Source organism: Tachysurus fulvidraco, chromosome 15 (assembly GCF_022655615.1).
Source record: "Tachysurus fulvidraco isolate hzauxx_2018 chromosome 15, HZAU_PFXX_2.0, whole genome shotgun sequence".
Classification (NCBI taxonomy): Eukaryota; Metazoa; Chordata; class Actinopteri; order Siluriformes; family Bagridae; genus Tachysurus; species Tachysurus fulvidraco.
In genome coordinates, this window is record NC_062532.1 from 19,029,256 (window position 1) to 19,052,188 (window position 22,933).

The 22,933-nt window shown below is 39.2% G+C and overlaps 1 protein-coding gene and 1 pseudogene across 1 annotated transcript in view; both read right to left on the bottom strand.

The window, feature by feature from the left end:
- asic2 (acid-sensing (proton-gated) ion channel 2) overlaps positions 1-22,933 on the bottom strand; it is a 597,673-nt gene that overhangs the window by 299,475 nt on the left and 275,265 nt on the right. The window lies entirely within an intron of this gene.
- LOC113652256 lies at positions 1,380-1,438 on the bottom strand (annotated as a pseudogene).

Genomic DNA, 22,933 nt, shown 5'->3' on the forward strand with positions numbered 1-22,933 from the left:
CTTCAAGCCACACCTCCTCGTCAGAAGCCAGCCTCCTTACCATGTCAATCATGTGGACGTCTCCTATCCCTTTATTGTCCTCCACTTCCCTGATAGTAGATTAGTTTCTGTTACTGCTGCCTCTCTGTTTTCCTTTGCTGATGTAAAGAGATAATGAAGGTATGAAGCCGAATTCTTGCTAAGCATTTATTTTCAGTCAAAGACCTCATTAATGCTGTTCATCAGACGTACACAGCTATCGGCTCAGAAAGCCGTCTTTCTCGCTGAAGGTCAGACGTGGATGAATATCCGTGCTCAAAATAACTCGTTGTTTTGAGGTACATGAACGTTTTTATAATCTTTTTGAGATTTAAAAGAAAATAAAATTTGATCGGAACCCAAAAGGATACGACATCCTGCTAGATTTCTGAACACAATTTGTACATACAGTACATAGGTTTTATTCTTCCACATAATAGTCTTGTGCTCCGATTTGCTCTCTCTGCGTTTACGTTTTGGCGACATTCGCTGCTGCGTTGGTCTGAATCTTAACATGTTCCCTGTTTATTTGGCTTTGTTGTGCTTTGATTTATAGCCGTAATATAATTCTGTGTGCATGAGCCAAGCCCAGGGAACACGTTTTTTGCTGAGAGAAATAGGTTCAGATCGTGTGTTCAGCAAGTTTGCTGCATTTTCACACTGTTTTAAGACAACGACTGACCATCTAATGTCTAAAACCCACAAAAAGGTGTCATTATTTTGATAGATCTGGACCATTTGCACTTAGCTGCGATGGCTATATGAATATGATGGAGTGTTTTCCAGGCGTTCCTTATCTCCAAAAGCAGAAAAGAATTTTTTTTTTTCAGTGTCTTCTGTTTTACCTTTTGCAAGGGGTCACAAAATTGTAAATGCTACAAGGCATCTCTGCACCCTGATGTAATAAGGCTCTTCCATCAAGATGACGGTTTGCCATAATAGACCGTCGTTGGCTTTGTATTCTACAGATTCCTCATGAGTTTGTGACTTTAAAATCCATTTACTTCATGTCTATCTTGTGTGCAAAGCGAACGGATAAAGTTTTCAGTGTCTTATATTTTAACGCATGACTGATGTACCTGAAAGTGACGTGACATACGGCTAAGTACGGTGACCCATACTCAGAATTCGTTCTCTGCATTTGACCCATCCAAAGTGCACATACACAGCAGTGAACACACACCCGGAGCAGTGGGCAGACTTTTTTTTTTTTTTTTTTTATGCTGCAGCGCCCGGGAAGTATTTGGGGGGTTCGGTGCCTTGCTCAAGAGCACCTCAGTCGTGGCCGGCCCGAGACTCGAACTCACAACCTTAGGATTACGAGTCAGACTCTCTAACCATTAGGCCATGACTTGCCCAAAAAAATATGGTAACGCTTCACGATTTTGCGTGTCATCCATGCGCAGGGGCCATGCTAATAGGAACCTAGGAAGTGGGTCCCGAGGGTCACAGGAATCCCGCAGGAATCCCGTGGGATGGGAAACAAAATCACTATTAATCACGTGACTGGAACGGGACAGGAAAAAATGTCAGCGGGAGTGGGTGGGACCGGGAATATACAAATATACCTTTGATATAAATAAAAATATAATCTGTTTGCTTTGGTATTTCTGGTTAAATGAATGGCGTGCTCCACACACCCGTGACAGTAGGTGGCAGTAATGCACCAAGTTGGTATGCCAACCACCAATAATAGAGAAGGCGTCTTATCCGTGGTCTCTCTAGAAGCCGCCGGACCCGAAACTCACACCGCACACTGCAACGACTACTCTGGGGGGAAAAATGGCACTGTCGGACTCACTTCCAGAGGCTGACATTTTTGCGGGATTCCCGCGGGTCACGGAGTGGGAGGGAATGGGATTCACTCCCCTGGGATTGGGACGGGACGGGATTTTCCCCAGTTTTTTTTTTTTGCATGATTGGGATGGGACGGGATTTTTTTTTGGGAGTGGGACGTTAGAGTCAGCCTCTACTGTGAACCTAACACAACTACTGTATAACCTAACATAAAAAGAAAAGAAAGTTTAATTTCTGAGAGAATGTTGACTTTTAGCACAGATGGAGGCAGAGTTCAACGTAACCAAGCAATCGCTTAGGGTCCTTATTGGGCGGTAGGCCTCAAGGTCGTGACTGTCAAGCCGAGAACTTAACCTTTGTAAAATGTCAGCAACATGAACCATGAATGGAATTAGGTAGAAATACTGTACTAATGTAATAGTGTGGTGTTTGTGAGTCTTTGGGTGCGATGTGTGAGTCTCTGAACCCCAAAGGTGCTTTTGCTCAGGAAGGTAAGACTTTTTTTTAATCGCTGGCTTCTTTTCTTGTCAGTGATGGAAAATTATGATGTTTATTTTTTTCAGAAACTGGATGAAATACAATAAAAACAAGAAGACCGTTTAGATCGAGTTACACTGATGTGGTTCGTAGTAATGAACAGAACCCTCTGAACTCATCTGTCTTCATTCTTTCTTTTCAACAGTTTTCACTGTGCAACGTGTTTAATAATTTACAGCAATTGGACGAATACGTTTTTTTGGTCCACTGCGAAGAGCAAAAGTTACAAAAGAATATCCTGACAAATAAATAAAAGTGTGAATAAAAAATGAGGGGGAAAAAAAAACCTCCAATAGACCGAGAGTCATAAATACATTCATGATGGCTGCACGAGGGGGTGAAGGAAAGAAAACACAATTCTGAAAAACACGACGTATTTAAATTCTTTGTCCCCGAAGGCTCCTGATATCCAATTTGTAATCTGTTTTCTTATATTCAGCTCATCAGGCTGAAACATATCTTTTTATAATAACGTGCCCTGCTTGTAAAACTCCTCCTCTCTGGGGAATGTTTCAGACCTGGACCTTAACTCATCCTCGCTGTAGCCTTCGGTTATTAATAAATATAATTTGCCGGCTTAAAGAACAGTACGGTACCTGTTTGTGCTCCTTATTAATAAGACGTATGAATACATGCAAAGATTCTTTTCGGTGTGCAGAACTGATTTGAAACGCAGTCGACTCAAATGGGTGATCTGTAAATATGTACTGATTTAACCCAGTGGGATTTAAACAGTATTATACTTTAAACTGAATACAACTTCAGACAAATGTATATTCAGAGTCACACACTCAAGTCACGCATTCAACTGAGCATTCTGAAGTACAGTCTTTACTGTCTATCTATCTATCTATGCAGTAATCTATCTATCTATCTATCTATCTATCTATCTATCTATCTATCTATCTATCTATCTATCTATCTATCTATCTATCTATCTATCTATCTATCTATCTATCTATCTCTGTCTGTCTGTCTGTCTGTCTGTCTATCTACATCTGCCTATCTATCTATCTATCTATCTATCTATCTATCTATCTATCTATCTATCTATCTATCTATCTATCTATCTATCTATGCAGTAATCTATCTATCTATCTATCTATCTATCTATCTATCTATCTATCTATCTATCTATCTATCTATCTATCTATCTATCTATCTACATCTGCCTATCTGTCTGTCTGTCAGTCTACATCTGCCTATCTATCTATCTATCTATCTATCTATCTATCTATCTATCTATCTATCTATCTATCTATCTATCTATCTATCTATCTATCTATCTATCTATCTATCTACATCTGCCTATCTATCTATCTATCTATCTATCTATCTATCTATCTATCTATCTATCTATCTATCTATCTATCTATCTATCTATCTATCTACATCTGCCTATCTATCTATCTATCTATCTATCTATCTATCTATCTATCTATCTATCTATCTATCTATCTATCTATCTATCTATCTATCTATCTATCTATCTATCTATCTACATCTGCCTATCTATCTATCTATCTATCTATCTATCTATCTATCTATCTATCTATCTATCTATCTATCTATCTATCTATCTATCTATGCAGTAATCTATCTATCTATCTATCTATCTATCTATCTATCTATCTATCTATCTATCTATCTATCTATCTATCTATCTATCTATCTATCTATCTATCTATGCAGTAATCTATCTATCTATCTATCTATCTATCTATCTATCTATCTATCTATCTATCTATCTATCTATCTATCTATCTATCTATCTATCTATCTATCTATCTATCTATCTATCTATCTACATCTGCCTATCTATCTATCAGGGTAAACTATATCTAATTCATTTCTAAACCAGTTGGTGAAACCGTGTAAAGAGCAACATTGTCCGTTTTTAGGCCTTTATGTAATGTTTATTTCTTTAACATTCAGCACCTTTTATTATATATTCTAATTGTTCTATGCTTTATTTTAGATCAGTATCTAATATTCAGTAATAATAATTCTTATGAACTTTAATATCATTATACTGCTTGATGTAATGTTATACTATACATTTTAAACACTACTTGGCTGAAAGATGTAAACTTCCCTTCAGGACAAAGCTTTATCTCATCTTATCTCATCTTACAATCTTGCAGAACAGAACTTTACCCACAGAGCTACAGTACAACTGCCCCCAGGGCACAGCACAGCCTTGCCTTTATCCCCCCCCAAACAGCTTCACACTTCTGCTATGAATATGTTATGTAGTACAATCCCAGAGATAAAGCGGCTACACGGAATAAAAGGAATTGGAAACAGTCGTATTTATTTAAAAAGAAGCATAACAGTTTGTCGCAATGTTTAGAATGTTTTTATAAAATCTAAATAGTTTCTTATTTTCTCTTTTTCTCACTAATATAACCTTTAATTCACTATTTAATTAATGTGAGGCTTGGTAAAATGTTGTATAGGAATAGTATTAATAAATCATAATGTTAAAAAAAAAACTAGTCTTGTAAAGTCTTGAAGAAAAAAAAAAAGTATTAATTCTGGTCCAGAAATTAAGCTATAAAAAATGCTACCTAAACTTTTTAATAAAAAACAAACAAACAAACAAACAAACAAACAAACAAAAAAAATATAGTGTAATGTTTTCTTAGAAATCATTACTGATGTCTATAATGTCTTAGAAATGAGCCATAACTTGATATGACTGGGCTTATAATGCATGGGTCCTTGAGATTAATAGGAGTCCTAATGTCAGTATATGAACATTGTCAAGATCAGAGCAGAATAGTGTTGGAACATGTCGAGGAACACTTTAAGGGGTCATACTGTACATACAGTACTAGTTTACGATGGTATTGTCCATTCCACCAAGTTGTAGAAGTAGATAGATGAATACTGTCTGTCTTGTAGCAATGCTATGGATGGGATTAGCTACCTGACAAACTCTATACACAGTCGTACAGGATGTCTTTTAGCGCTAGATTAATATTTAAAGTAGAAAAATAGCTTTTATCCTTTCGTGTGTGTGTGTGTGTGTTAGTTATAGATTTGATTGGCTTATCTCGCACTGAACGAATTGAATCACTAATTATGAATGGAATTATGACAAGTCAAAGCCGAAGAGGCTGCATGAACATTACACTCAACACAGACATGCTGCTTTATTAATAATGGCACAGAATATAAAATTCAGCACAGTTGGAACCACAGATAATTTGCTGCTATCCACACATTATCCAATTATGTAAAGCTAATGTTAAAATAAATATATATATGAATAGAATTATGATGAATGCACCCACAAAATAATTACTTCTTAGAGAATGGTTTTAATTGAATATGCAGTTTGTTTGTGTGTGTGTGTGTGTGTGTGTGTGTGTGTGTGTGTGTGTGTGTGTGTGTGTGTGTGTGTGTGTGTGTGTGTGTGGGGGTGGGAGAGAGAGAGAGAGAGAGAGAGAAAGAGGAGAGAGAGAAGAGAGAGAAGAGAGAGAAGAGGGACTAGAGAGAGAGAGAGATGGAGGGAGCCGAAAGAGGAGCATGAGAGGAGAGAGAGAGAGAGAGAGAGAGAGAGAGAGAGAGAGAGAGAGAGAGAGAGAGGCAGAAAGACAGAGAGACAGAGAGAGGCAGAGAGAGAGACAGAGAGGCAGAGAGTCAGAAAGATAGAGAGACAGAGAGAGGCAGAGAGAGACACATGCAGAGAGAGAGAGAGAGAGAGAGAGAGAGAGAGAGAGAGAGAGAGAGAGTAGTCTATTTTTTCACACTGATCCTCACATTCTCAAAAAATAGCCTAATATTCACAAAATAGTCCCATATTTCTCTTCTTTGCCCCTTTCCTCATGTGCACATAATAAGAAAAGTAAAAGTGGATAAAGATAAAGATATTTAAGATGAATATTTCCATAAATATGCTAAAAACAGGTTATAAAAATAAAAAAAGAAGGAAAGTACGATGCTGAATCCGATATTCCCCTATTATAGAAGGTGCTGCATTGTACAACAGTTCATTCCAGTCCAGTGTCCTTATATTTGCTGTAATATGTTGTACAGTTCTAATTCTAGCAACTAAAAGTTAAACTACTAATCCACAATTTTCCCGTGAGAGCCATTTGAATGTCAGAAAACAGATTATTATTATTACTATTATTATTATTATTATTATCATCTCATTCGTTTTCTACCGCTTATCCAAACTTCTCGGGTCACGGGGAGCCTGTGCCTATCTCATGCGTCATCGGGCATCGAGGCAGGATACACCCTGGACGGAGTGCCAACAGATCACAGGGCACACACACACTCTCATTCACTCACACACACACACACTCTACAGACAATTTTCCAGAGATTCCAATCAACCTACCATGCATGTCTTTGGACCGGGGGAGGAGACCGGAGTACCCGGAGGAAACCCCAGAGGCACGGGGAGAACATGCTAACTCCACACACACAAGGTGGAGGCGGGAATCGAACCCCGACCCTGGAGGTGTAAGGCGAATGTGCTAACCACTAAGCCACCGTGCCCCCCTATTATTATTATTATTATTATTATTATTATTATTATTATTATCATCATCATCATCATCATCATCATCATCATCATCATCATCATCATCATCATTACCTTGAGGTATACTGTAAATCCCGGTTATTCCGAAGCACTGATTAAGAACATAAAGAGGTCGTTCTTTCTCAGTAAATGGTAATTAAAGTGAATTAAAACAGCATGTGGGATCCAATAATTGCTAATTTGCTAGTCTTGTACTGTCTCGATACATATCTATTTTTGTGTAGATTAGACAAGCCACTTAATACCGAGTTGCCCTCCGATAGTTAACATTTAATTAAAGCTGTACATTAGGTCAACACATAAGGTCTGTTCGTTAAAACGGACTGAAGCTTTAGTCACAGCCTGTGAAACAAAGCTTATTTCTATAAGTAAAGTTAGTCGAATAGTTCTATATATCAACAACTTCCATCACCTTTAGCATACTAAATCCTGTCTATTATAATACACATGCTTAAATCTACACAGGAACAGAAGTGAAAGACGTTAAGACGTCAGAGACGTTAAGCTTCTTCTGTGCCCTGATGCAGCAAATAGTGTGTACCCGCTGTATTGTAAGTGTGTTAAAGCAGCATGAGATTGAAGGAACGACTGGATGGCTGGCAGACTGAACGGCACCTGGACGGCTGTAATAACCGTGAAGAATGACTGACGGTTCAGTCTGTCGTTAAAAAGGTTTGTAAGGCCACTTTCACAAACTTTCTGCAAAGTATTCTTTCACTGATCAGGGAGCATTTATATAAGTGGAACTCCAATGTGATGAAACTGCTGTTTTTTACCCCGGGAACTTAATAAATTGTGTCGAACTGCACCCTTATTTTATTTTATTTTATTTTATTTTGTTTTGTTTCATTTCATTTTCTATGTGTAACCCGGACAGAATAAATAAATAAATAAATAAATAAATAAATAAATAAATAAATACTAAAGAATAAATCGGGGGCACGGTGGCTTCACCCCTCCAGTGTGTGTGCCCTGAGATGGGTTGCACTCCGTCCAGGGTGTATCCTGCCTCGATGCCCGATGACGCCTGAGATAGGCACAGGCTCCCCGTGACCCGAGAAGTTCAGATAAGAAAGAAAATGGATGGATAGAAAATGAATGTATACTTGTGGTTTTAATTGCAAGCACAGACTCAAACAGCAGTACAGCATGAATCATACATTTTACAGGGTCTAATAAAGCATGATGGCTTGTGTGCGTATTCAAGTCTGTGTTTATCACATTATCAGTAAAATTTTAACATTTAGTGGCAAAGAAAAAATATCTTTCTTGTAAACTTCTGACAACCAGCAGGCTCCCTGTGACTGAGAAGTTCGGATATTGTGCATCGAGACAGGATACACCCTGGACGGAGTGCCAACCCATCTCAGGGCACACACACACACTCTCATTCACTCACACACTACAGACAATTTTCCAGACATGCCAATCAACCTACCATGCATGTCTTTGGACCGGGGGAGGAAACCCCCGAGGCACGTGGAGAACATGCAAACTCCACACACACAAGGCAGAGGCGGGAATCGAACCCCGACCCTGGAGGTGTGAGGCAAACGTGCTAACCACTAAGCCACGTGCCCCCTGATTATTATATTATATCATATCATATTAACACCCACACTAAATGCATTTAGGCTAGAATATGTGTAGAATAATGATGACTTGTTCAAGCTACTTAGTAAGCATCTAAATTTGACAGAGAAATAAAAAAAATAGTCCCTTTTGCAAGAGCTATAATATAAGAAAACAAAGTGAAAGCTCACGTTCAGCAAGAAAACAGCAAGGGGTTGAAACACTGCTAACAATGTCAAAGTCATTAGCTTTTCTGTTATTGGTGAGCATGTTGATGATTGGGTCTAGCTAGTGTAAAGCACGCATGTCATCAGTGTGCAGCAGCAGGGGGATTGTTCACCGATGGATCGATGGGCGTTTGTGACTAAGTGAAGATCTGTGTGTGTGTGTGTGTGTGTGTGTGTGTGTGTGTGTGTGTGCATTTGACTGTGTGTTGCATTGAGAGGCATGGCGGGTGGCTCAAACGTCAAGTTAGAATAAAAGTAAAGGAAAAATGATGTGATTCAGTGTTAAAGCTAATTCACGTTACGCCTTTCATGTTTCCAAACCCTGCTTGATTGAGCGAAGCTGTTCACACACTGTGACCAGGTCACAATAATTTGATTCGGCATTAATCCGTCGTGTTCAATTAAAAACGTGTTACACTCAAGCTTTTGTTCTGTAGAATCTTCTGATCTTTGTCCATTGCGTTGCTTAGTAACCAGCCTTTTATGAAACCAATAAGCCACCCGAGGGATCATGTTGATGATTTTATCACGAGTATATAAGGGTATTTGTTTGGTGCGATGTAAAACGTGTGAATTGTTATATATTTGTATTTGGGTGGGGTCTTATTGAGAGAGAGAGAGAGAGAGAGAGAGAGAGAGAGAGAGAGAGAGAGAGAGAGAGAGAGAGAGAAGATTAAGGTCAGGATATCTCCAAGGCTGAGTGTGCTTTTATGTACGTGCTCCTAAATCTGTCACTTGCTGAGTGATACAATCCAAATATTCGCCATCCCTGACTGAGAAGCGTAAGCTAACACGATGGACAACTTTCTCTATCCGAGAGCATTCGTTCGGAGGAATAAAGGTACAAGTGTCCCAAAGAGACAGCGAAGACTCGCCAAAGAATCCAGATTGGATGCTCAGTGTGTTCCCAGCACTCTTACTGCAACTTATTCCAACAAATAAGCAACTGAAGTCAGAGGAAAGAGACAACAGAATCATGAGCTGTGGCAGAGAAAGAAAATAAATGGGTACAATCATTAAAGTAATGCACAGCTTGTCAAAGTGAGGGACCATCTCAGTCTATTCGCTCGAATTCATCTGCAGGCCTCCAGGCCTGCCTGACATTGTGTTGACAAAAAAGCTTCAGTGTGCCAGTGACATAGCCAAATCAAATATTTATCAGCTTCATGCCAGCAAACTCATGATAGAGGAGCAAACAAGGAGGAGGAAAAACACCTGAGCATTTGTTTTTTTTAAATCCTAGAAGCAATAATGGAGATGAAATTGTGTCTAATCAGGTCTGGATCCGGAATCAGAAAGCAACGGAAATTAAAGGCAGGGTCTCCGATTTTTGAGAAATGCTTCTGAAAACTGAGTCGGGCCGAATAATAAACAGAAATCAAAACAAAAATTAACTGAAGGAGCAGGAAGTTGGCCACATATTCACAGGTTGGAGTTTCCCGAGTCAATAACTCCTGAGCTAAACGCTGTTACTACACAAATAACACCTCTTTTCTATCGTAGTAATGTAGAGACGCAGCTACAACCGCGTTTTGTGTAGTAACAGAGTTTAGCTCAGGAGGTATTGACTCGGGAAACTCAACTTTACTTAAGACGCCAAGGCGCTTTTTTCCTTCTCGATAGGTGAGTAACGTTGGTTTTGCTTTGTTACACAGAACTAATATATGCCTTTGTCCTTTACATGATGATGCTTGTGTGTCATTTTTGCTTGTTTGTTTATCTACAATCGTATTGTTCTTCCCTTCAGCTATGATAAAGACACATTTCTTTCCATCAGTCGCCTGGGTTACGTATGTATGTGTGGGCGGAGCTATCAATACAGGGGTGGGACCCGTTTGGCTTAGGGGCGTGTTTGTTTTGGTGATTTCAAATGTCAACATTGGCTTTCAAAAATCAGAGACCCTGCCTTTAAGAAGAATAGAAGGTAATGCAGTTTCCTGGCTGTAAAGAAAAAAAAGTAAATGTCGTATCACAAGACTTTGTCTGTTTGTTGGCAGGTTGGAGCAGATGTGAATTTTCATTTTATCCTACGATCTCCAAGTGTTTCTCTCTTGTTCGGAATGAACATATGGCTTTGACACATACCTGGAAATGCATCAAACACTGCGGAAAAGCGATAACAAAAAGGTTAACTTGGTGATGCGCTCTGTGATAAAGGATTCGTCTGCTTCAAAAGAGCTTTATGCTGCGACAAATGACAGAGCTTCGTTTGAGGTGTGGAAGTAGATTCATCTGGAAAGCAAAAATTTCCACTTTCAGTTGGTGAATATGTTTGAACTTTAAGCCAAATCTGATCAGTAAAACATGAAATAAAGCCCTATTCGGACTAGTTTACGTGGGGACATGGAGTAATGCAATTTTACCTCAGGACATCTGTAATATTAATTGGCCAATTCGCACGGGACAAGACATCTCAGTAAAACTAGCAGAAGTGGGAGGGGTAACTCGCTTTACGCACCACAGTAACCTCCTTGTCATCATGTGCGTATGACGTCGCTTCCTTTTTCAAGCGCCTCCATGCTTGTAAAACGAGCCAAAAACTACTTTTAAACAGGAAATGACGGAATTTTACCGTACATATTTACAGCGGGTCTATTCGGACGGGATTAGTATTACCTGAGGTAATTTTTCCAGACCTTTTTACAGAAGGTAAAAGTCGCCGTAATCTTTACTGACATTAGTCCTATTCGGACGGGATTAGTTTAACGTGGGGACATGGGGGTAAAGTAAAGTAATTATTACCAGAGCTTCTCGGTGATTTTAGTCCCGTCCGAATGTGCCATCTCGGTAATCATTACGGACAATGTCAGTAAAGATTACGGCGACTTTTACCTTTATAAGCATGACTTTTACCAGTTACCCCTCCGACGTCTGCTGGTTTTACTGAGATGTCTTGTCCCGTGCGAATTGGCCATTTGATATTACAGACGTCCTGAGGTAAAATTGCATTACTCCATGTCCCCACGTAAAACTAATCCCGTACGAATAGTGCTATTGTCCGTAATGATTACCGAGATGGCGCATTCGGACGGGACTAAAATCACAGAGAAGCTCTGGTAATAATTACTTTACCCCCACGTCCCCACATAAAATTAGTCCCGTCCGAATAGGGCTTTAGGCATTTAATCAGGGTCCAGTTCTTTCTGTTATTTCAAACTTAAATGAAAGCTCTTCAACCACTTTCTGTCATTTCAGTCTCTGTATCAAAGTTCACAACTACGAGAGCATTTGACTGCTCGAACAGTGCAATTCTATTCATGACGAGATACTGTGACGGATCCTTGACAAAATAAGGTTGAAAAGTAAAAACAACAAACTGGACCTTTGAATTTGAATGGTTTATGAGTTGTGCACTTCCACCTTGTTAATTTGAAACATGGTTTATAAGCATGAACAACATATCTATTGTATTGATTAATGTGGACCGATGAATCACTCATGTCTACTGTATCTGATAATAGAAAATGATTTATGGGTCACAGAAAGAGTAAAATGGTCACTATCCAATTATGCTGAATGTAGAATGCATGTCTAAACAAAGGGGCTTTGTGCCTGCTTCTTGTCAATGCTTGTTCAGGCACATCTTATGAATATCATGTAAGGACCGACACATCACACCTCCTTCACTGAGTCTAAGACTAACAGAAACACATCAAACCTCCTTCACCTTCCACTGAGAGACATACATAGAGGCCATGCCTCCATCACCAGCACTACTAAATGCAGGCCAAGCCTCCTTCACTCTGTACGCAGTTATTTTAAACAAACAAACAGACAAATAAATAAGCATTTCTCCTAGTGCAATCATCTCTGAGATGAGTGTGTTGTAGATTTAGGGAAAGATGTGTTAGGAATGCTCATGAACCTTTTTAGTACACTCCCTCTGCATTTCTAGTCATGTCTGTCCCTTTCATTAGAGGATTCCTTCAGGCAACTAAGAAAAAGGTCAGAGATGTCAGTGAAGGACCGGCAGTAATGAGACTCCTTAAAGGTCACCTGCATTCAATCAACACAATTCACATTAACATTTACTCAACTGGCAAAGACTTTTAGACAAAGAAACTGGTACATACGGCTAACAATGACGGAAACGGGGTACATACGGCTAACAATGACAGAAACGGTGTACATACGGCTAACAATGAGAGAAACGGGGTACATACAGCTAACAATGACAGAAACGGGGTACATACAGCTAACAATGACAGAAACGGGGTACATACGGTTAACAATGACAGAAACAGGGTACATACGGCTAACAATCACAGAAACGGGGTACATACGGGTAACAATGACAGAAACGGGATATATACGGCTAACAATGCCAGAAACGGGGTACATACAGCTAACGATGACAGAAACGGGGTACATACGGCTAACTATGACAGAAACGGGGTACATACGGCTAGCAATGACAGAAACGGGGTACATACGGTTAACAATGACAGAAGCAGGGTACATACGGCTAACAATGACGGAAACGGGGTACACACGGCTAACAATGACGGAAACGTTGTACATACGGCTAACAATGACAGAAACGGGGTACATACGGCTAACTATGACAGAAACGGGGTACATACGGCTAACAATGACAGATGCAGGGTACATACGGCTAACAATGATGGAAATGGGGTACACACAGCTAACAATGACGGAAACGTTGTACATACGGCTAACAATGACAGAAACGTTGTACATACGGCTAACAATGACAGAAACGTTGTACATACGGCTAACAATGACAGAAACGGGGTACACACGGCTAACAATGACAAAAACGGGGTACATATGGCTAACAATGACAGAAACGGGGTACATATGGCTAACAATGACGGAAACGGGGTACATATGGCTAACAATGACGGAAACGTTGTACATACGGCTAACAATGACAGGAACGTTGTACATACGGCTAACAATTACAGAAACGGGGTACATACGGCTAACAATGACAGAAACGGGGTACACACAGCTAACAATGACAGAAACGGGGTACACACGGCTAACAATGACAAAAACGTTGTACATACGGCTAACAATGACAGAAACGGGGTACATACGGCTAACAATGACGGAAATGGGGTACACACGGCTAACAATGACAGAAACGTTGTACATACGGCTAACAATGACAGAAACGTTGTACATACGGCTAACAATGACAGAAACGGGGTACATACAGCTAACAATGACAGAAACGGGGTACACACGGCTAACAATGACAGAAACGGGGTACACACGGCTAACAATGACAGAAACGGGGTACACACGGCTAACAATGACCGAAACGTTGAAACATTTAAATACATTAGTTGGATTTAATACAGGACTGTATGTCCGCCACAATCCTAGTGTTGAACTGTAGTCCCAGCATCTGATATTGAATACTAATAACAATAACATTATGAATAACCAGTTTAATTAAAATCAATTGTGTTAATATAGAATATAATGATTAATATAGCTCTCTCTCTCTCTCTCTCTCTCTCTCTCTCTCTCTCTTTTTCTCTCTCTGCGCTTTACAATACATTAATGTTCATGTCTTGTGTATTTTCAGCTGTCTCTTCAGGAAAGCTGTATCTTACATCAAATACATGCCGTAATTATCCACGTGTTGTATGAGCTTTAATCTCGACGTGCGCCTCGTCAGTCTGTTCATCTCATGTTGTTAAGGAGTTTTCTAGGTTAAGTACATTCTTATTACATTACTTGTTATTCCGAACGCAGATGTTTTTTCCGCGTTCTTTATTAGCCACGAGTGTAACGTCTGACCATTTTTCAGCTCCTGTTTAGTGCTTTAATGAAAATGAAGTGAATGTAAATCAGAGTACTTTGTTGCGCTCCCTTTGACAGCACTAACTGTGATGAGCTGACATCAAAGTACAAGACTGTTAAATTATACACTGTTGCTTCATTCATTAATTTATTTATTATATCATTAGCAAGTTGGGTTTCATTTCTGTTTCTATTAGAGTAGAGACAGAGTCTAATATGTGTATTCTGTATCTGGGTATCAACACACAAATGTACTGTAGGTCATGGATAAATGCATAATTGTTGCATAAATGGAGCAAATCTCAAGCCTATAAGAACCTGTTATTAGCATTTAGATTTATTGGCTTTGTAAAAATAAAAAATAAATAAATAAATAAATAAATAAATAAATAAATAAATAAATAAATAAATAAATAATAATAATAATAATAATACTAATAATAATACTACTAATAATAATAATAATAATAATAATAATAATAATAATAATAATAATAATAATAATAATAATAAATCATGCATTTGTCTCTATTTATAGCTCTCAAACAAGATGGCTACATCTTTAACAAGGAAACAAGTCTGAAAGCAGGATGATGAGCCATGTACTAGAAGTGGCACAGGTCAAGCTTATGATTTGGTCATATTAATGGACACACTTAAAAGCTATTGGGTAGGAAGGCTGGTTAGAACCAAGGAACCACTAGCAGTGTTTTAATATTTGTTAGCGTATAATTACAATCAATCAGGCAAGCTTGATTATATATATATATATATAGGTATATGTATATATACATATACCTATATATATAGGTATATAAGAATTGCTGCTGTTTTGAAGGTAAAGGCTGGTCACACCAAATATTGATTAGATTTAGATTTCTCTTTTGTTCGTTCACTGCATTTTGTTCATTTATGAAAATAAATGTTTAACACTTCCATTTTTGGAAGCATTCTTTGTTTACAGCATTTTTTCACACCTGCCGAAAACTTTTGCACAGTACTGTATATATATTGCTTATAATTGCTTATATGCTGTATATTGCTTATATATTACATATTATCAAGCTTGCCTATATATATATATATATATATATATATATATATATATATATATATATATATATATATATATATATATATATATATATATAAGGTGTTTACAAAACCAGGCTGTAGAGCTCTGATGGACTAAAGCTGCAGTGCCTCAGTTTGTACCCCACAGAGGAAATTGCAGTTGAGGTGTTTAGTGTCAGGAGTGATTTTCTAACTTGCTGTCCATTAGCCTTGACATTAGGGCACAAATCCCTCAAGCCTGATGCTGCATCACTCACAGAAAAGCAAAGTGAGCGTAGAAAAAAAAGAGCTTTCTCAGACCTTTAGTGGATGTGACGCACAGCCCTGTGTGGTCAGGCTTAAAAAAGCCGCAACAATCATTGTGTGTTTCGGCACACAATTGCGTGTCCATTGCTCTGCACCACGCACACACACAGACACACACACTCACATAGACACACAAAATCCAATCTCATGATGACATTTTTGCATCCATAATGGAATGTTGTACAAATGTCAGGAATGATTAATGTGACAGATTTTGCTCTTGCTGTTTCTGGGTTCTACAGTAAGTAATCATCTTCTACACTAGGTCATAATTATGTCTCACTACATCTCAGATACTTAAACCTTAATCCAAATCCAATCCTGTGACATCATGAATAATCATAGCAACTCTATCAGTGATTAATATATTAAGTAGTCGATTATATTGGAGAATTGTTAACATAGACTGTTTCTCAGCCGGTCGAACTTCCTAATCGTTTCCTAATCAAACCAATACACTCGTACACTATGTCTATTTCAGAGAAACGTGTTTTCAGAAGCATGTCTATTTAATTAAATAGTTATACATAGATTCATTTGGACATTGTTACAGAGCAGCTCTACATAGATGGTACTACGGTAAAGGATGTTGCATACAAGGACCTGGGTCGCATCGGTCTACTACAGAGAAACTACATGTCAGGACTCAGCCCCGACTTTGGCCATCCATGTGCAGTTATTTATGTTTTGTGTCACGTGTCTGCCCCGCCCTTGTCTCTTCCTCCCCGCCTCTGCACACCTGTTCCTCATGTGTCTAATCATGATTAGTATTTAGCCGAGCCACGTTGCCTTAGGCAGCGCAGAATGCTCTGTTGTCTTCTGTTGTCGTCTCTCCAGTCTGTGTCCATGTAATCCATGTCTCTCCAGTCTGTGTCCATGTAATAATAGTAATAATAAATCCTGTTTATTTTAGCTAACAAAAAATGCTAACATTTGGTGTTATATAGCTTTACTGCTAATTAGACAAGAAAAGAAGTCACCTTTGTAATTTTAGTTAAAAGTATACGGCATATAAATGCATAGACGCTTGAATTGCCAAGTCCGTTTACGGGCCACTGCTAATGAAAGAATCTGAGCAGACATAAAAAAATCAGCCTTAAGCAAACGCGAAGTGCGGAAAGACTGAACGCAGAAGCTGAAGAGACTGAAAAGCTTATGTAGGCTATAATCAAACATCTAGCACACTTGGCTGCCTAAATGGCAAAAGGTGGGGAACAGTAATAAGAACCCTCCAGTGAAGGTTATCGGATAGAAAATATAGCCGTTTGTACTGTCACGGTCATGACAGTTACGTTGGGATCCAGAAAGCTTTATAGCAAATCAGGGAGCTTAATGAAAGTAGAAAAGTAAAAAGCAGCAAAGCCTTAATGTTCTGCAGCTATCTGGCTGTAAAAGGAGCTTTGGCATTCTTCTTGTTGCTCGCTATGAAATTAAACGAAGGAAAGCATACAATCACATCCTTCCAAGTGCTGACCTCAAATCATAAACTGTTGATTGTGAATTTCCTCCTCGAATAACTTGACATTTACAGCATTTAGCAGACATTTACAGCATTTATCCAAAGTGACTACCATTTTCTTATTTCAGTTTATACACCTGAGCTATTGAGGGGTTAAGGGCCTTGCTCAGGGGCCCTGCAGTGGCAAATTGGTGGACCTGGGATTCAAACCGATGACCATCCGATCAGTAGTCGAACACCTTAACCACTGAGCTACCACATCACACGACATGCGACTTTGAATGTATCATTGTGTGCACTGTACCACAAACCATAAATAAACGTACAAGGGATTAGCGTTACAACCGGATTTAAGACCACAAACACTCATTTCTCATTCTCTACCGCTTTATCCGGGGGAGCTTGTGAATTATTCATTCATTCATTCATTTTCTACCGCTTATCCGAACTTCTCGGGTTATGGAGAGCCTGTGCCTATCGCAGGCGTCATTGGGCATCGAGGCAGGATACACCCTGGACGGAGTGCCAACCCATCACAGGGCACACACACACACTCATTCACTCACACACACACACACTACGGACAATTTTCCAGAGATGCCAATCAACCTACCGTGCATGTCTTTGGACCGAGGAAGGAAACCGGAGTACCCGGAGGAATCGCCCGAGGCACGGAGAGTACATGCAAACTCCACACACACAAGGCGGAGGTGGGAATCGAACCCCGATCCTGGCGGTGTGAGGCAAACGTGCTAACCACAAACACACCCAAGATATTAAAAAAGTCAACATTCTGTTGGCTTCCAGTGCGGGACGTGTTTTTCCCCTCTGTTGATTTCCTTACATAGAATTTTAGTGGATGAAGGTAACGCCTTCACATTTTAGAAGCTTATGAACAACCACTTGGGGCATCTCAAAGAGTAGAAATGGGTTTGATACTGTATCTCCATTTACTTTGGTGATAAGCTGGCGAAAATCTGAGTGCCTACTTTCATATTAGACATTAACCACCACTGTAAAGTGGGAAATAACAACGACGTTCAATGCCGAAGAGTTAAAGTTTGCCGGGCTTCAGAAAACAGCTCTTTCCTGATGGTCCACCGGAGATTGGCTCAGCTGTTGCATTCATATCTAACGCATAATATTAAATATATTCCCGTGATGCTGATGGCACACGGATGTAAGTTTTAATGAAGTTCCAGCGTACGTAAAGGACATTCGATTCTGTTGGCTGAGCAATATCCTCCTATTTAATCCCATCAAGACATCTTTTTTTTTTATTAAGTATTTCTACATTCCAAGAAAATAAATTCTATAAAAGGATGATTTTATTAGATATACTGTGGATTAAACTATTGTACAGATATTACAGTCTGCCTGCTCCTAGTGTGGATAACCTAGTTATTATCCACACTGTGCTGGTTCCCAGGAAAAGTCCACATTATTTATTAAAATATCCCAATTGAACCTACACAGCTCTTCTGTTAGCTTAGGGTTAAAATACACTGCGATGTTTTGATGAATACTGTAATAAGAAATAATCTCACTGTCTCATGGCATAGCTTTGGAGCTCCTATCAATGTTTCTTTTGTCGTTTTTTTTTTTTATCAGTTACGGATCATCTCGAGACTGAAATCTTTTTTAACTTTTAATGACCTGGAGAAAGTCATTCATGCTATTATCAGTTCCTGCCTTGACTATTGTAAATAATTATATTTGGGTCTTCCTCAGTCAACCATTGCATGTTTAGAGATGGTACACAATGATGCAAGCTGCGAGACTACACCAATTTTAGCCTCTCTTCATTGGCTTCCTGTCTATTTTAGAATTCAATTTAAAATTTTGTTGCTTGTTTTTAAAGCTCTTAATGGTCAAGCACCATCCTATCTTATTCCTTCTTCATCCACCAGATCTCTAATGCCTCTTTTCCACCAAAAAGAACCGAGTGATGGTACAGAGCTAGTCCTGATTCTGGTTCAAAGTTGGTTCCACTGACAAACCGGTTTGCCTTTTCACCGGCTAGAGAGCCGTCACAGAGCCGAGTGTGACGTCACTGTATACGGGTCACTTTACCCAGCACAGCAACGTTAGCACAGCAGCGGCAAACACAAACACAAACACAACATCAACAATGGCGGATGTTGCTTTACTGTTAATGCTCATGGCTTTGCGAGCCTACATTAGCATCCAAACGCGGCGAATAAAACGTGTACGTGCGGCTCCGTGTAATCTGTATAAACGGAGGTTGTAATCGAGAAAGTACATAACGTTATTTTATCGTTAACACAGAAAAAAGTTAGCCTTAGCATGTAGCTACCCACTATCATGTGTGCTGATAAGTTATTATATTGCGGTAAAGTAAAAGTGTATTAAACATTAGTATACTTAAGGTACATTATCACATGCGCTAACAGTAGCCCCGCCCACAGCTCCTGACACAAGCGGTTCTTAAGTCTAGACCAGCAACATTTTGGTGCTACTTAAGAACCACTTTTCATGGTTCAGAGCCGGTGCTTTGGCTGTCGAAACAGAAAGAACTGGTTCTAAATTAGGCTCCGAACCTGCACTCTAACTGCCTCGGTTGTCCCTCATTCACACTTAAAAACGAAGGGTGATAGGGCTTTTTCTATTGCGGCACCCCGTCTCTGGAACCGACTTCCACTGGACGTTCGCCTCGCACCTTCCAGTACAACTTTTAAAATAAAGTTCAAAAAACAGATTTTTATTCCCAGGCATTTTAATTAGTTGTTTTGTCTATGTTTTATTGTTTTAGTGTACCATTTGTTTTGTTTATTTTATGTTTATCTTTGACTTTGTGCAGCACTTCGGTCAGCTCTGCTGTGATAAATGTGTTATATAAATAAACTTTACTGACTTACTTACTTTTGTTTCTCTTTGACATTTTCTTTCCAATTTCCAACGAATTCTTGTTCGTTTGTTCATTGTGGATTTTTATTTATTTATTTTTTTTGTAAAGTGACAAAGGTCTATATATAAAAATAAAAAAGCGGTCAAATCAAATATTGTAAAAACTATGTAATATTGTAATAAATAAATAAATAAATAAATTTTGACTTGCAAATCGAGGTCCTGCAAAAGTCTGGTCAGATCTCTTAGGCCTGGTGTCGACGCATATGCATGAATTTATTACTCAAACAAACACAAACATTTCAGATTTTAGTATTGGAATGCAACATCTGGATCAATTACACATGCTTATGTAACATCAGATCTTTTTGGATCTCTTTTATCAGCAATGTTTGTGAGGACAGATGTTTCTGTGCCGCTTGGAATAAGATTAATAAGTGGGAAATAATAGTGCAGTCAACACTTGTGTACAGTCGGTTGGGTGAGTCTCTCTATGAGATCTGAATCGTCTGTGATTTTGCTGGGAAATTGATTCGAAATAAATCCATATGGCTGCCTGGGAATTACGCAAAGCAGAACAATAGTGATTCACATCACCCTGAAAATAAGCACGATGCGCTCTTTTGACTCGTTTACTTTAGCTTACTGTTTGATACCTAGGTATTATAAATATCCTCATATAATCTGCACTATCCCACTAAACACCGGTGGAGCCGTGTAGGAAACGCAGATTTACTGATCTAATGTTTTACTCGTATCTATATCAGAGGTCAGAGGTTGCCATGAGAATGCAAAAGAGCCTAATTTACATTTACGGCATTTGGCAGACGTCCTTAAGCAATTAAGTGGTAAGGGCCTTGCTCAGGGGCCCAGGAGTGCCAGCTTGGTGGCCCTGGTATTCGAACTCTCAACCTTCCGGTCAGTGTTCCGACATGTTATACACTGAGCTATTACGTTCGATGTACATTCATACCTCAGACGACGTCAGCACTGATAAGAGATGTGGTAGCTCAGTGGTTAAGGTGTTGGGTTACTGATCGGAAGGTCATGGGTTCGAACCCCAGGTCCACCAAGCTGCCACTGCTGTGCCCCTGAGCAAGGCCCTTAACCCTCAGTTGCTCAGTTGTAAGTCACTCTGGATAAGGGGGTCTGCTAAATGCCATAAATGTAAATAACGGTCATGTGGCTATTATTCTATGTAGCACAAATACGCCATGCTAGATTTCACTAATCGTCGACACAAGTATGATTTATTACGATAAACTCTAACAAGTGTTGTTATTTTTCAACACTTCACATCATCGTTATGCTTTGCTCAACATTTAATTGGGTAACTCTCAACCTTTTTTTATGTGAACCATGACATCTAGACATGTAAAGCCTTGATCCTTTCTATAACTGACAAATTTACTGCAACATTTTCCAAGAAGCACCTCTGGAGTATTTTTTTTTTCCTTTCTTTACTGCCATGTTCATCTCTTAATTAGGCTAGAAATAGACAAGAAATGTCTCTGTGTGTGTGTGTGTGTGTGTGTGTGTGTGTGTGTGTGTGTGTGTGTGTGTGTGTGTGTGTGTGTGTGTGTGTGTGTGTGTGCCACCATAAGCTTCTTAACCTTTCGTTGTTAACTACATTCTCCAAACCTTAATTGGTTCCTGTGTTGAAAGATTTTACAAAAGAATTGTCTTCTTTTTATCATGTGATTAATTGTTTTGACTCGTTTTCTCTCTATCCGTCTTTCTGGCTTAAGTAAATGACGTTAATTAAGATCTTTCCTTTTGATTCATCTTGGTTCTGGTTTTTTAAAACTCTCCGAATTCTAATGCTCTCTTTTAAGAATTTTTTTTTGCGTCAACGCTATATGAGTAGTATTGGCCTGACACTCCGGAAGATGCAACACCTAAATAATGCATGAGCTCTGACAGAGAAGCGGGGGCTGAGGTCAGGAAGATTCTTCTATAATCATAAGTTAAAACAGCTGAGTCAGCGTTATCATTCTGCCATTACAGCCATCTCTCTGAGGTTCTTAGTGGCACACGTGAGGGATATTTCACACATCTATGCCACTCACTTAGAGCACCGGAAATAGAAGGCAGCAATTTAGCTGCTGTGGTGGATTAAATTTATCCATCAGTCTCATTAAAGGCAGGGTCTTCGATTTGTGAAAGCCGATGTCGACATTTGAAATCACTAAAACAAACACGCCCCTAACCCAAATGGGTCCCACCCCTGTATCGATAGCTCCGCCCACACATACATACGTAACCCAGGCAACTAATGGAAAGAAATGTGTCTTTATCATGAAGGGAAGAACGATACGATTGTAGATAAACAAACAAGCAAAAATGACACACAAGCATCATCATGTAAAGGACAAAGGCATATATTAGTTCTGTGTAACAAAGCAAAACCAACTTTACTCACCTATCGAGAAGGAAAAAAAGCGCCTCGGCGTCTTAAGTAAAGTTGAGTTTCCCGAGTCAATAACTCCTGAGCTAAACTCTGTTACTACACAAAACGAGGTTGTAGCTGCGTCTCTACATTACTACGATAGAAAAGAGGTGTTATTTGTGTAGTAACAGCGTTTAGCTCAGGAGTTATTGACTCGGGAAACTCCAACCTGTGAATATGTGGCCGACTTCCTGCTCCTTCAGTTCTCTCCAGCGCTGGAAAGCTGATCCTATATTAACACGTCCTACTTCTTGTCCTTATCGTAAGTCTTTCTTCTCTTTCTTTCT